This window comes from Aptenodytes patagonicus, chromosome 6 (assembly GCF_965638725.1).
Source record: "Aptenodytes patagonicus chromosome 6, bAptPat1.pri.cur, whole genome shotgun sequence".
NCBI classification, from domain to species: domain Eukaryota; kingdom Metazoa; phylum Chordata; class Aves; order Sphenisciformes; family Spheniscidae; genus Aptenodytes; species Aptenodytes patagonicus.
The window spans coordinates 29,943,864-29,959,653 of NC_134954.1; positions in this window are offsets into that span (position 1 = coordinate 29,943,864).

The window sequence follows — 15,790 nt, forward strand, 5'->3', positions numbered from 1 at the left end:
GCTGGCGGGGAGAGACCGGTCTCCCTTCGGGGATAAGCCCCTCTTGCCCCACACAGGCCGGAGAAGCCTTTTCGCGTCCCTAGGGATGACGGCAGGCGAGACCGAGCGGCGGCGCGGGCCCCTGCCCGCCCCCTCCTGCTTCCTCTCCCCGCAGGTGTTCAGGAAATGCAAATCCCGGGCTTACCAAGCCCTGCCCTGCTTAAGCGACGGTCTCTTTGCGCCCCTCCTCTTAGCCGCTCTCGCCGCAGCGGCCGGCGGGGCCATGGCTGCAGCACGACTGGAGGGGAGGCGGGTGGGTCCGGCGTTCTACCATTGTGACTCAAGCGGTGATGCAGGAGCGCCCAACTGCCCGCCTCAGGAAGCCCACCCGATGGCCCCGCTTAACTGTCTGCTGTGGAGCTGGCAAGCAAGCTTCCCTGTTGAGCTGTCTCCTGGTGGGTTGGCTGGTTGTTAGGGCAATCCCTGGCCCACTATTAAAAGGGCTTTTTAATGTGGTGCTTCCCGATCATTTATCAGCTGTCACCTCTGGGGTGGGAAGCTGCAGGTGTTGCTGCCTCTCCTCCTGGAGAGGCTTTTCCACGTGAGGAGTGAAAGTGACTTTTTAAGTCTATGGAAGGTGAAGAAGGAAGCTGGGAAGCAAACTGGGCAGATAAAAGCGCTTGGGGCAGGAATGGCACTTTGGGGCTGCCCTTGGCACAGGAGGTCCCGCTAGCCTTCCACGCCTGCAGGAAGCCTAAGTGATGGTGGTGTCTGGTTTAATTAAAACGACCTTCCTCATTACTTTAGGAACTTAATTACCACTCCACTTACGCTTCAGGGCTTTGGCCAAGGAAGATGCCTGAGCCCTGGACGCAGAAGTGTGATGTGGCAGCGGCGCACAGGCAGGGCCAGGTGGGTGGTGGAAGCAGCCCAGCAGAGGGCACGGCAGCCCCACGCAGGGCCTGCTCTGGGCCTGCAGTTTGGAGATGCTTCTTCAGTCGGCTTTTCCATTTGTCTCCTCTCCCCATCCCGCATGTTTTAGCTGAACCCTGCAGCCGAGAGCTGGAGGGGGCGCAGGGTGTTTGTTCAAATTCCTGCGTAAGGAAAGATGCGAGGTTTTTCTCGGTGTAGCTCTGCGAAGCCGAGACTCACCTGCAACACTCCTGCTGTTTATGTCCACAGCTAAATTTGCAGAGAGAAAGCAAGAGCACTGAACCCACCGGACAATATCCTACAAATTAGGAAAGGAGGAAGGATGGTCTTTTGGGGAAGGGGTCTTTCCTGCCCACAAGGTAGACATGGCACACATGAGGCTCGTACAGCTGCCCTGCATGGCTTGCTCCCCTGTCAGCAGGCGCTGTGCCAGGAGCGGGGACAGTGCTGAGGCTTCTCCTGCCCTGGGACCCCCAGTCCCAAGCGCAGGTGTGGACCCAGCCCTGGGGCTGCAGGATCACTCCAACAGGCATGTCCCCCCAGCTGCGGTTCCCTCCACCATGGGGTGTAACCCACTGCTGGAGAAGTCTTGGGGTACAGAAAAAATAGGAGAAATCTTCTCGGGAATTATGTTTGCTATTTTAAACAAGCTCCTCTGTGCCTCCTGATAACACCACTTCCTATCCTCACCAGGACAGTGTAAGGACAGTGATTTTAATGCTGTTAAATGATTTTAAAACATCTGTGTGAATGGCTTAGCGTGTGCTGGAAAAGTACCTGACTGTGACAGCAGTGTCAGTGTGACTGTGGTGCCCATCCAATGTCCTGTGCAGCCTGAAGGTTTTGTCCTAGGCATGTGAGGACAGTTAATGTGGAGTTAGATGATCTGATTCTTTTTTACATGGTGCTTGGTACGAAGACTATTGCGATCTCTAAAACATCAATAACCAAATACATAGAGAAGTTAGAATTTCATTAAATTAATGCCACCAGACTGAGAATCTTTCTTCTTGGAGTTGGGTGTCTTGTCGCACCTTACATGAAATGCCTTTTTTTTTTAATCTCTCTCACGTATATGGCAAAAATTTCCTTTTTTGTCCTAAAGGAAAATATAACTATGGCTAGATGTACAAGAGGCTATATGTTGTAACTCCTGGTGTGTCTTTACAGTGCAGTTTTACATCGGTTACATTTCTCAATCCCTGTAATTTATGCAGCTGATGGTTAACTTCATGACTTAATTCCTTACTATGCCTTTGAGCTTCTTGCTCAGTACATTGATGTGTAATGACTCAAAATTGTGACATTTGGTGCATGTAGATCTAGAATCCTGTTACCGGCCATTTAAATACATATGGATTACCTGTCGCCCATCTCCGATCCGATAGTGAATGCAGATAATTACAGAATCTGGGCTCATTAACTGTGTGTTACCCAAAGTCTCTACCTTTAGAGCAGCTTCAGTGTGAAAGCAATGTTGTTCACATACCTGGATGCTAAAGCAGCCTGTTTCAAATTAGTGGGATAACAAAGTAATGCCACTGAATAATAGCCCTTTTGGGGCTAGAGGAATGATTGGTAATTTTAGGTATATACATACTTTTAGGTATATAAAATATAATATACTTAATCTATCATTAAAATATCTTTATTTTACATGTATTCAGGATGATGTCCAGGTGGCACAGCGCTATACCAAAGAGCTGTTTGCCAAAAAGATGTTTTCCCATTTGCCTACCGCACCCTTGGTCTAACACCAAGAGAGGCCAGGTTAGCTCAGTGGCTACGATCCCCATCGTCGTACGGCTCTGGGCACTGCGCCCTACAAAAGCTGCCACTGCCCGTGCTTTCACTGACTGCCTACAAAAAGGGGCTTGGCATGTGGGACTGGAGCTCAGCACTCCCAAACCAGCACTGTGAGTCTCAGCAGTGCACGTTTGCTGATGCTTTCACATCGCCCACTCGCTAATCTTTGCGATTCGCTGCCTTGGGTATCATCCCACTAAATATGATTCAATTTGTCAACATAGCTGCCTTATGACTCGTGTGTGTTTAGCCGGTCAGCCCATTTTGTACCGTCACTCTCTATCAAGTGGGATCACATGCGACAGCAGAAGCGGTTGGAAAACATAGCTTAAATTTCACCCCGGATAGCTCTGAGGCTGGAACTTGCTTGCTCTTTCCCACTGCCCCAGTTCAGGAAGGTTACGCTTTATAATGCAGTGCCTGTAGTTAAGGTGCATTTATAATACTGGTTCGCATGGGTTGCATTTTTCATTCCCTGTAATTTACATAGCTGAAGGTTAAGTTCACGGCTTCGCTGTGTATTACCCCTTTCAGTTTCCTGCTCGGGACGGGAATAGCTCTAAGCACATCACTGTACAGCAGCCCGTTTAAGCCTGTGTTTACGGTGCATCGTAGCTGGTGGGGTGTATTTCACCCAAGCGCCGGCGTCTCCAGCATGCCTGGCTGGGTAACTTCATGCACATACAAACACAGCACCTAACAGCGCATTGTGGGAGCAATGATGACTTTCCTTTGAGGACCTTGCAGCTTGTCCCTGCTTCCCACCCAAAAACAGCCACTCCAGGAGGCACACTGTCTCATGCCCAAGCGTCAGTCTGGGCAGTCTTACTCAGGATGTAAAATTGCAGAGCATGAACTCAACTCCTGGCTGAGCTGAGAAGGGCAGATCTGAATTCATGCCTGTCTTCTCACCTGCCCACTGACGCCTCCCAGACATTCCTTGTTCCCCATGGGCTGTCATGGTGTCATTTGTCACTCCGCTCAGAAGGGACACCACCGTCTCCACCATTTTGTGGACCGAGAAGGACTCTGAGTGCAGGGCAGGGGTCCCTCAGCTTCCCATCACCATTGCCATGGCAGGGGCTTGTGTGGAGGTGGCACATCATCTCACCGAACCCCAGCTGCATAACAGTGCGGTGCCTGGTCCACATCTGATCTCGGCTCTCCACCGTCCTCGTCCTGGGGTGACACTGCTCATAGCAGGGCAGGATTCACGCTGTGAGATGCCACACTCCCACCCAAGCCCGGAGAGCCAGACCCCTGCCCGCAGCCCCTGGGCCCATGCATCGAAAGAGGAGATTGGTATGCCATCCCCAGTGCCCACTCTGAACACAGCTGGTGGTGTGGTGGCCATAGGACCTTCCCAACCTCATCCTGCCATGCCTTCAGGGCAGGTGGTTAACGTTGCCTAAGGGAAGCAGAAGAGGAAGGCAACGGGTGGGAAGGGAAGGCAAGGCAAGGCAAGGGATGGGATGGGATAGGAAGGGAACGCAAGGCAAGGTCAGAGCAAGGCAAGGCAAGGGAGGGGAAAGCAAAGTAAAGGAAGATAAGGCAGAGCAGAGGGCACCTGAAGCACCCTGGCCAGGTCTCCCAACTCCATTTTGAGGTCAGGGTGGGAAGTCCCACCTGCCCTAATATTTCCCCACCTCCCACCCCCCCGCGCTCCCAGCCAGGAAACGGGCCCTGGGGGGCAGCAGCGATGCCCAGGGAGGGTATGCTGGTGCTGGAGGCCTCTGGGAGAGCCCAGAGGCGTCTCCGCTCTGAACTGTGTTTGGAAAAGGGCTGCAAACCGAGACCTTGGAAAGTCTTGGTGTGAAGACAGAGTGCTTAGCCAAGGCCTCCAGCCTGCCCAGAGTCTGTCATGGGTGACAGCAGTGGTCCTCCTAACACCAGATCTCCTGACTGTGGCGCTCCCGGGGCTTTATCCCTGACCCTGTCTAGCGCAAGCGAGCAATTATACTTGACCACTTGCTTCCCGGATCCACCACTCTTTGTCACGTTTCATCAGCGGCTGCTGGATTCATGGACCAGGGAGTACTAGAGTAGTCCCTGCATGGCACTGGCCTGAGTGGTGTGTGCGGTGGCCATCTCCCTTGGGATGGCTCTTTGGCTGCACGGTGTGACTTTATTTAGCTTTTCCTAACAAGGTGGGGCTGCGACTAGTGGGCCAGGTGCCGCTGTCATGCGGTGAGCTGAGTTGTGTCATTATTCTGTGGTCGAGGGCAAACAAAAATATCGTGGTGCAGAAAACAACGCTGGTGATGATGACTCATGTCCCTGCGATGCCACATTACACTTTCTAAACACAGCCAGCTTTTTTTTTTAAGCAGATGCTGAACTTTGCAGATGCAAATTGCCAAGCTAGAAGCCTTGGAAGACTTGCAAAAGCCCTGGAAAGGGAAGGTGTTGGCAGGCTCCCGGGAAGGGACTGCATGCTCAGCACAGCTGTGGCCACGTTAGGAGGATGCTGCTGGGAAAGCTGACATGGAAGCAGGGTTAAACTTGGCTGCTAGACGGAAGGGCACAGGCGCTGACACATGCGATCACAGAAGAAATGCAGAGCCATGCATTAAAGCCAATCCTATTTACCGGGACAAAACCAGTTTCTGAAGGATGTCAACTCACATTCAACTGTGAGCTAGCTGTCGAAAGGTCTCCTGGACTTCTGCTGCATTGGCTGGTGATGAACAGAGGCAGGAAAAACAGGAGGACCACAAGGAAACTGCTTGCAGTAATGATATGATGTACTGAGATGCAAACTCTCAATAATTCAAGTCATGCTCCCACATCTGGATCCCATGGAGCATCCTCAGAGCCACAGCGAGCTCTGTGAAAGCTTGGGCTGCAGGAGGGGAGCTGGGGCAAGCTTTTGGGGCAGGCAGCCCCACTCATGCCTGAGCATGGGCTGCAATTTGGGATAAATGCTCAGGGCAATCTGCATCTTCTTAGTGCATGGCAGGTGACTTGTTGAGTGTGTAAATGAGAATTTTATTCTAGGATGATGACTGCATTCAGCTCTGGGGCCCCCAGCACAAGAAAGACATGGACCTGTTAGAGCGGGTCTAGAGGAGGCCACGAAAATGATCCAAGGGCTGGAACACCTCTCCTGTGAAGAAAGGCTGAGAGAGTTGGTGGTGTTCAGCCTGGAGAAGAAAAGGCTCTGGTGACATCTTATTGCGGCCTTTCAATATATAAAGGGGGCTTATAAAAAGATGGAGAGAGACTTTTTTCCGGGATCTGTAGCGACAGGACAAGGGGCAATGGTTTTAAATTGAAAGAGGGTAGATTTAGATTAGATGTAAGGAAGAAATTATTTACAATGAGGGTGGTGAGACACTGGCACAGGTTTCCCAGAGAAGTTGTGGATGCCCCATCCCTGGAAGTGTTCAAGGTCAGGCTGGATGGGGCTTTGAGCAACCCAGTCTAGTGAAAGGTGTCCCTGCCCATGGCAGAGAGGGTGGACTAGATGGTCTTTAAAGGTCCCTTCTGACCCAAACCATCCTGTGATTCAATGACCTCAAGCATGTGCTTCCCTTTAACTCTCACTTTCAGCAGATGACTTATTTCCTTATCAGTCCCCTCCACCGCTCTTCAAGAAACCGTCCGTCTGGGAGTGGGAGCTGGAGCTTCCTGCCAGGACAAGCCACTGGCAGCTGGAGTCAGAGCAGAAGTGGACAAGCCATATGTAACTAAGCGAGGTTGAATTCCACTTTCTGTGGGGTGGTTTGCAGAAAGATGAAAAAGGAGCCTTTATGCAGCAACTTATCCTTTCAGAGGGGAGAATATTTCCAGCTTACAAAAATTTCTGAGCTTTCTCACTTTCTTGTCCTTCAGGGATTCTTCCTCTTCTTCACCTAGAGAGATTCAAAGCCTGATGTAGAGTCCAGATTATCCCACAACACATAGTCAGGACTAACTGCACGATTGTGAGTTTGTTGCCCAGATAACTTGACAAACAGGAGCAAGTTCTGGGAAATACAGCCAGAGAGTGAACTCCCTTGAAAAATTGTTTCAAATTGAATAAAGGAAGTTCAAAAGAGCATCAGAGAAAGGGGAAGCACATCATTTGGACCGATTTTTTTAAAGAAACCAAAGTGCTGTTTCCCTCCTGCCTTTCTCATGGTCCCTTGAAAACCCATAAATGAAAAATATTGCTGGTCTTTGTCAAACAGCAACAGTCGGGGACCAGCCAGGGAGTGAGCTCTGGTCAAGCAGCCCAGGAGACAGGTTATTCTGCAGAAGCAGCTGAACCCACCAGTGGGACCAGACCTGCTCTAGCCTACCCATTTCTCTTCTCATTCAACCCTGATGTTGCTCGAGGAGTATTTCAGTGGAGGCAAGCAGTTGCAGTGGCATTGCTGCATCTCCTGGGTTGGCATTTGGGACCAGAGAGGATGGGAGTGTTTCCACTCACTTCAGAGGGCTTTAGGGTAGGACGGGGGGTAACAGGTATTGACCCAGCATGACGACCGCTGCTCTCAGGCCAGGCGTCTCGGTGGTTGGAGCTGGAACAGTGGTTGTCTCTGCTCCAACGGGCTCAGATTTGGTGTTGCATTGATTCAGAGTGACCCCTGCCCAACTTGCTAAGGAGCAGGGCTGAGCATTTCCAAAGGAAAACTCACATTAAACGCTGCCAGAAGGCTCTGGTGACCATATGGAGCTGGGAGAGGGGTGGGGGCCAGCCCTGACCTTTATTGTATGGAGGGCACCACTGCTGACCCTCTCCCTGCCCCCCCAGGGTGGCTGTTCCTATGCAGCTCAGGTTGTTCCATGCAGTGCTCAGGGCTCTCTGCTAAATAAGACAATTAAATCCTTGAGTCCAGGTTTTAGTGTTTCCATGTGCCGCCAAGTATCTTAATCTGGGCTGTTTGGGGAATTTTTATCCCGTGGATGCCTTGGTATGCCTGGAATGTTTGCTTTTCCTACTGTGTGTGTGTGTTTGAGGCACTCCTGTAAAAACAAGAGCTTCCTGCCTGGCTTGTAAATCTTTCCTTGATTGGCAGAGTCGCCTTCAGTGATTAATCAAGGGGCGAGCCGAAGCTGACACCCTCAGGGAGCTCGCTCCTTGCAAATGCCTGGCACATCGGTGAGAGACCTGAGAGGGGGACCAAGAGAGCTGGCCGGTCTCCAGAGCCTGCCGAGGAGACACATGTGGTGACACTGGTTTTCGGTAAGAGCCTGGGAGAGGAAGAAATAAACGGAAATTCCAGCTAGCTAAGGAAATGCTCCAGAGGGCTGGGACTTCGGAGGCATTTTCTATTGTATCATCAAGCGCACAGCTAAAACATGCGGCTCCGCTTGAAGGTCTTTGCTCAGTGGGCAACCTAACCTTCCCAAGTTGGGCTGGGCTGGGGAATAGTGAGGTTTACCCCATGCACAGATGAAAGTTTCCTCAGGAGATGAGCCCAGGACATCGCAAAAGGGAATGCTGCTGAGAAGACCAGGACCACCTTGTTGGTGCACTGGGGCTTCATCTCCACGTTCCCCTTGGAGGCTTCCATATGTTGCAGGCTCTGCCTGTATGCGATGCAGGGGTGCCAAGTTAGCTCTGAAGAACAGGTCACCTCCAGAACAACAAAAATAGCTCCAGCATTCTGGCCAAAGGGGCTCTAATTTGCCCCAGCTAATGCAGCTATTGCTCTTCCGACACCTGAACTTGTGTGCCAGCACCATTCTTTCCTAGAGCTGGCTGTGGGATTCCTGAACTGACGCTGTGTTGTGCAGGGCAGACGTATGGACCTGTCCCCATGTCCCCATGTTCCCAGAGGAGGCTCACCTTGGCAAAAAAGCTGGCTCATAGAGCAGAGCTGCAGGCTGCCAGCCACAGGGCCAGCCACAAACTCATTGCCATAAGCAAGAAGACCTTCAGCATGGGAGTCTGGTGGAAACTTGCCACCACAGAGTTCAATACTCATCATTTTCAAGTCCTGGTCTTCCCACTTTTTTCTTTGCTTTTCTCCATTGCTAGAGGCAGCATCCATGCTGCATGCCAGGGGAGGGACACTGCCAGGACGAGAAGGTCCAGGAACAGAGCACTTAATCATAGTGTCACAACTGAGCAGGCAGCCAAGGAGGGTCTGTACCTCCACCCCAGCTGAGTGATGGGAGGAGGGACAGGTGTGCTGGGGGCACACATCCCTGCACGGCTGGGCAACTGATGTGGCTGCCAGCTGCTCCCTGGAGCTGAAGTATAGAAGGAAAGAGCATTTCTGCCATGCACAGCTGTGACAGTCTGGGCAGAGTCCTCCAGCGTCTCCCTGCTCTGAGACAAGCTGCTCCCGAGGCCCTGCCTCTGTTTATCCTGCCAGCTAATAAATAGGTGCTAGGTATAGGTCCTCTTGGAGCGCGTCTCTCCACACCTGTCTGTGTCCCCCTGACAGACAAGACCAGAGGCAATACAGCCTATGGGTTTATCTCTGCTGCATCTTTGCTGGGCAGTGTTGGGTTTGAAGCTGCTGCTGCTCCACCCTCCATCTTTATATCCTGCTTTGCCTCAGCTGTGTTTCCTCCGTACATTTGCTGGACTGAAGGGAGCTATAGAGAGAGATGCTCTTCGCCATCCCCTCTCCACATCTGTCCCGATGCCACCCCAGCCACTCTCACGACCATCACCATATGCAACAGGAGAAGCTCAAAAACTCATGACGAGGGGGTAAAGGGATGTTTCACAGCCACTTTGTGCCCACGCAGGATTTGCCTGGAGCTGCATCTGACTAATGAGCCCTCTGGTAATCCAGCTGCATATTAGTGGTGACCAACTTGGTGACACCCTCACTGTCACCATGCCAGGTGATGTTCAGTGCCGTTAAGGTGTTACCTTTATGTTTTGCATACTGTTCGCTTGTGTTTTCACCACAATGCAGCTCCCAGACATGGCTCAGGTGTTTGGATGCGGCTGGGACCTGTCACAGCAGTGACACAGAGCTAGTCTGTCCCGTCCTGCGTGGCCTTGGTGCCAGGGGCATTCCTGGACACATCTAATTTGTTAACACGGAGTAGCTGGGAAGCCCTCTGCACTGCTATGAGACCAAGTGAGCAGGAGCAAGCGTGGTGGCAGAGCCCTCAGCCAGGGAACCTCCTGCAGCTCTCTGCCTCCTCCTTTACACCGTCAGTCTAAGAGGTGCCGTTTCTTACCGAGGCTTTTCCTGCCATCCTCCTGAAATCCTGCTGGATTTCAGCACTCACAGCCTTCTCCTGGACAAACTGGCAAGACACAAACCAGAAATTGGCTCACAGGCTGTGTTCAGAGGGTGGTGATCAATGGTTTTGACTCTAGCCGGCAGCCTGTCACAAGCGGAGTCCCCCAGGGATTGATACTACACCCCATGCTGTTCAACATCTTCATAAATGATCTGGACGATGGGATTGAAGGCACCCTCACCAAGTCTGTTAATGACACCAAAATGGGTGGTGAGGTGGACACGTCAGAAGGGAGAGCCATCTGACAGAGAGACCTGGACAGGCTGGAAGAAGAGTGGGCTAGCAAGAACTGAATGAAATTTAATGAAGACAAGTGCAAAGTCCTGCAGCTGGAATGACATAACCCACTAGCCCAGCACCGGCTGGGACCTGTGTGGCTGGGGAGCAGCCTTGCTGAAAGGGACCTGGGGGTCCTGGTGGACAACAGGCTGGACATGAGTCAGCTGGGAGCCGCTGCAGCGACGAAGGCAAGTTGGATCCTGGGCTGCATCCGCAGGGGCATTACTAGCAGAGATGGAGAAGTGATCATCCCACTCAGTGCTTGTTAGGCCATGCCTGGAGTACTGTGTCCAATTCTGGTCCCCACAATTCAAGAAAGATGCAGACAGACTGGAGAGGGTCCAAAGGAGGGCCACAAAGATGATCAAAGGGCTGGAGAACCTGCTCTATGAGGAAAGCTTGAAGGAGTTGAGTCCTTACTCCCTGGAGAAGAGAAAGCTCAGGGGGGACCTCATCACAGTATTCCAGTGCTTCAAGGGCGGCTACAAAGAGGATGGAGGCTCTCTCTTCACAAGGAGCCACATGGAGAAGCCAAGGGACAATGGGTACAAGTTACTTCGGGAGAAGTTTCATCTCAACATGAGAAAGAATTTTTTTATAGCAAGAACGATCATTCACTGGAACAACCTCCCCAGGGAAGTGATGGAGTCCCCATTGCTGGAGGTTTTCAAGATGCGACTGGACAGGGTGCTAGATAATCTCAACTAGGCTCTCTTGCCCATGAAAGGTTGGGCCAGATGATCTTTCCAGGTCCCTTCCAACCTGGGCTGTTCTGTGATCCTGTGATCCTGATCTCCTCCACTCCCTTCCCTCCCTCCTTTACCCGCCATGTGCAGTTTCTGCACATGTGTGTCCCTGCAGGGCACAGCCGATGCCTCAGGGAGGACATTCATTATATCTTTCTCCCCTACTCACCACCCCTTTTTCCAGGGTTTGTAGGAAATGTGTATTTCTGAGAGCTCCGTGTCTCTATGGGTGCAATGGGACAACAATTTCTAACTACACTGGAGGGGATGGGCGGACCGCCACACCTACATCCTCCCACCCCAGCCACGTTACCTGCACCTCCCGAGAAAGCCACGAACAGCTCCAAGAGTTTCAGGGGCAGATCAGGTGACTCTCCCAAGCCTTTGTGGCTCCAAAACCCAGAGATGCTGAAAAAACCATGACAATTGTCAGCTTTGGGCTTCAATAGGAGAGCAGCAGGGAAGCCGGGAAGCCCATTGCCATCCATTGGAGGGATGCCCACCACTCGGGGGGGGATGCTCTGCCATGGAGTTGCGTGATTCATCTCCGTGCTGTGACAAGCTGCCTGTGCTGGTGCCTTTGCCACCAGCTGAGTTTCTGGAGTCATGATGGTTCTTATTGCGCAACAAAACCTCGTTAGACACAGCACAAGCCAACAGCATTCCACAAACAGCGGTAACATTTTAATCTGACCTGTGAAGAGAGCCAGCAATAAAACCACTGAGCCCGGTCTCCAGGGATTCTCTTTCCCTCCAGGGATGCTTCGAGGCAGGCTGCCTCTCCCCAAGGGATGGCCACCATCCTGGGGGACCTCGAAGTTACAGAAATGCTGCTGACCTCCCTCTTCCCCAATTCAGGGGGCATGGCGTGATGCATGCCAAGAACTGACCTCTGGGGCATCCCTCACCCTCTCTGCCCTGTTCTGCACCTCGTCCCAGTGCCTCTCCCTTGACACTGCTTTCTGTTGAGAAGCACTCATATCCATCTCCTCCTTTCATGATAGCTGAGCAGCCCCTGAAGAAATGGAGCTGTCATCAGAGCTTTGAAGAGTTTGGCCTTTTTATTGGTGTACTGATAAGACATAATTATCTCTATGGCATTTAAATGGGGGAAAAAGGAAGATCCTTCCTTCTTTCCATCCATCCATCCATCCATCCATCATCCATCCATCCATCCATCCATCCATCATGCCCACTGTATATTCCATATTCTGCAAAACAAAGTTTGTTTTTATGATTTCTCAGGCAGTTAAAAACCTGCTGCTAGCTAAAAAGACCACCCTAGCTGCCCCAAGAAGAAGGTCTGTTGGAGGAGGAGTGTGGTGAGGGCTTGGGGGAACACCTGGTCTTTCTCCTGTTTGCTTTTGTTATTCTGTATTTGCATGAAAATTTAAAAGCAGGTTGTTCGGTGGCTGCTGTCTCCCTTATTCCTGGTGCCAAGCTCCTATATGAAAACGCCTCTCACTTCTGCAGAGGAACTGATGAAACAGCAAACAGGGCTGTGGGTTCAGCTCCAAGATCCCACATAGCTGTCTCCACCATACGCAGGAGACAGCCATGGGTGTGAGTGCACCAGGACATACTCCTTGCATCAGGCACCGATTTGCCTGGAGGGGAAGTCCGAAGAGCGCCTGGTTCTTCTGCTCTCACCAGTGAGTGGGGAAAGCGAAGTCCTTCCTCCAAATCCCTATCTCCTACGGCTTCTGAGCAAAGGGCAGGGTGGCAGGGACCCAGTGGGAGCTGCTACAGGAGGCTGCAGTGCTCAGGTTCAGACACACTCCCTCCTCTCCTGCTGGAGCCACAGGATGAGCCACTGCCAGGGACGTGCCTAATTTAATGCCCCACTCCATGGTGGAGTGTTTTCCAGCAGGATGGGAACACCACGCTCACACCAGGAGCTTGGTGCCCACCTTGGCTGCCCCAGAGGGTACACCCCAAAACCATAACATGGTACCCAGAAACAAAGGGCTGCTCCCAGGCTGATACTATCCAACGCGCCTGCCCTTGTTATCCCTTTACTTTCCTCCTGTGGGTGACACCTTGAGGTGGGAGTGCCTCCAGGTAAAGCTGCACGGCACGGGGTAGGATTTGGGATCCTGGACACCCTATGTGTGGGAGCCAAATTTCTCCCGCAGAGTGGCCTAAAATCCCTCTAGACAGGCCATCAGGTCTCTACCAGGACAGGCAGGAGGCAGGAAAGGCAGCAAGAAGGCAACAAGTTCTTGCTGCACTTGGGGTCCAGTGATGAAGAACAACCCCTGCCCAATGCTCTCCTTCCCACTTCTTATTTCACTTAGCCTGTCCATGCATTGGAGACAGCTAGTTGACAGCCTGTTTCATAAAGCGTCATCATTAGGCACAAGAGTTAACAGCCCTTTTCTCTCCCCTCCCCTCCACCCCAGCATGACTTGGCCAGGGCTGCTCTTCCAGGATGGATAGTTCTCACTTCTATGTTTGGGAACACTACGCCGAGCTGATTTTGCCCTGGCTACATCCCTGGCAGGTTATCCTCACGGCCGGGAAGATGTGAAGCTTCCTTAGGGGTCTGGATGTGTGTGCTTATTTTCATCACCAAAGAGCGATGGGGAGCGGGGTGGCTGGTGTCCCTCTGCCCCTCTGGGTGCAACCCCCCTCCTTCTGCAGTTGGTGGCTCCAAATTAGGGTACTGATCCCCCGCTTGTCTGTAGGGAGGGGATACGGACAAGGAGGTGATGGAGGGATCCACATCAACCTGGAGGTGCACCGGCGCAGGAGGCAGCAGGGACAAGTGTGCAAACATGGCCAGTGAGGGGACGCTGCCCGTGGCCACCTGCCCATGGCACTTTCCGGGTGGTACTGTGTCACCCCACGCTCCTACCCGGTGCCGGGGCAGGGGATGGAGCTGCCCCCTCTCCTGGTGATGCTGGAGCCATGGGGGGTTCCCTGCCAGCCCTCCCGTGGGCAGGAAATCGCACCTGGCACTTCACATTTCTCAAGAAAGAGTGAAAATGCCTCAAATGTGAGAACATGGCCAAACGACAGCGAAGGGCTTTGCTATGGAAATGCCGAGCCATGTCCCCTGGGGCTGGTGGCTCCCGGCATCTCACTGGGACGCGGTGGGTGGCCGCGCTCGACTTTTGTTCTCACTGGCATCTCCTTGGCGGACGCCGGCAACTAAAACCAAAGCCCCGGGTCCCACCGTACAGCACCAGCAGGTCAGGAACAACGAGCCCCTTTCAGGAAACGGGGAAATAAAGGAAAGCAGAAAAGGACAATTTAACATCCAGGAATGGAAATGACTCAGGGGGTTTAAAACGCGGAGAAGAGGAGGAGAAGGGTCCCGGCCCCTTTCTGATGGCCACGTGGCTTTGTCACGTTTGCACATTATCCCTCGCATTTCCTACCTTGCCCCTTACATCAGCGGCCGATGCTGCCTGTTTAGTGGGGCTGGAGGGCGCAGAGGCATCCAGCCTCACTGCCTCCTTGCTGGGCTCCTACAGTGATGGCTTCCCAAAGGCCAGGCAAGGCTTGTCCCTGCCACCGGGAACCGGTTTTGGTCCTGCAGAGTGGCTGCCAGAGCCAGAGCCAGCAGCCAGGACGGCTGGGAGGGTGAAGCTGCAGCACTGCAGAAGCTATCGGTGCGCACACCCAGGAGCACATCCCTGACTGTGTCACACTCACAAATCTGTGTTATCCCGTGGATGAGCAGCAGCTGGGGGGTTTCCAGTTGTGCTTTCCCCCTCCCTGAATTCCTGAGAAGGGGCTTTGTGAATGTGCCTGTGGCATCAACTCCCTAGGTGTCTGATCGATGGAGAACCGTGGCAAAAGTACCCTTGCTGGGGAGCAGGGATGTCCCCTGGGTTACCCAGGCACTGGTTTTGGGATGTCCCAGCTGCACAGCAGGCGGTCCTGCCCTGCCCCAGGGGAAGAGGAGAGCACCCAGGACCAGGAGTGGGGGGGCGCATCCCTCCAAACAAGGGGGAGTCTCAGGGCTCTGGCTCCAGGCCAGACATCTGAGGCATGGAGGCAACCTGCTCTTTCCCGGAGCAATGGGGCAGGCAGGAGCAGTGCTGGAGCCATGTCTCAGGGGATGGCTGCCCGTCCCCTGATGACATCCGTCCCTATCAGCCTCTTTCCAACAGGACTGGCCCTGGTCCCCCCATTGCTCCAGCTGAGTCCCCACTGAGGCTGCTTGGGTTCCCCATGGGCAGGAAGGGATCTTTCCTCTCCTTCCTCCATGGAGGAAGAGCCTTATCAGTCACCAGCTCACGAAGCTGCAAGAAGAGGAATGAGGGGACCAGGCAAAAGCCAGGAGGACCCCATTCCCACCCATACCTTCCCCAAGCACATTGAGGAGTGTTCCCCATCTGAGTCGCGGCCATGGGAAAGACCACAGGAATGGGGTTCACCCCCGTCGCACAGCAGCACCCCAGGCCACGCATCCCCACGGGGGGCAGAGCTGGGACACCCCCAAAACGGCGCGACTCCCATTTCAAGCTGCCGGAGAGAAACCAGTATCAGAGGACATGGAAGAGGAGTCGGGCCTGGTGGGGGTGTCTCCAGGACTGGAGCACTCAGCTGGGATGCTGGGTGGTGAGAGGAAGGGCCTGGGTGCTGCCTTTGCTCCCTGCCCACAGGGATGCAGCATCCCGGTACCCTTGGAGGACAGCCTGGGGGCTCCCCCCAGTGTGCACCCCGCATGGATCCTGGCACCGGGAAACAGCACAGGAAAGGTGCTTGTGTGATTCCTTGAACTCCAGGTTCTCCTTCCCACCTGGTTGCACTTTGAATCAGGAGCTTGGGAGAGAAGCAGGTATCTGGAGGGAGCTTTATAGGGCAAATTGCCACACAGTGGTTTGGGGAGTTCA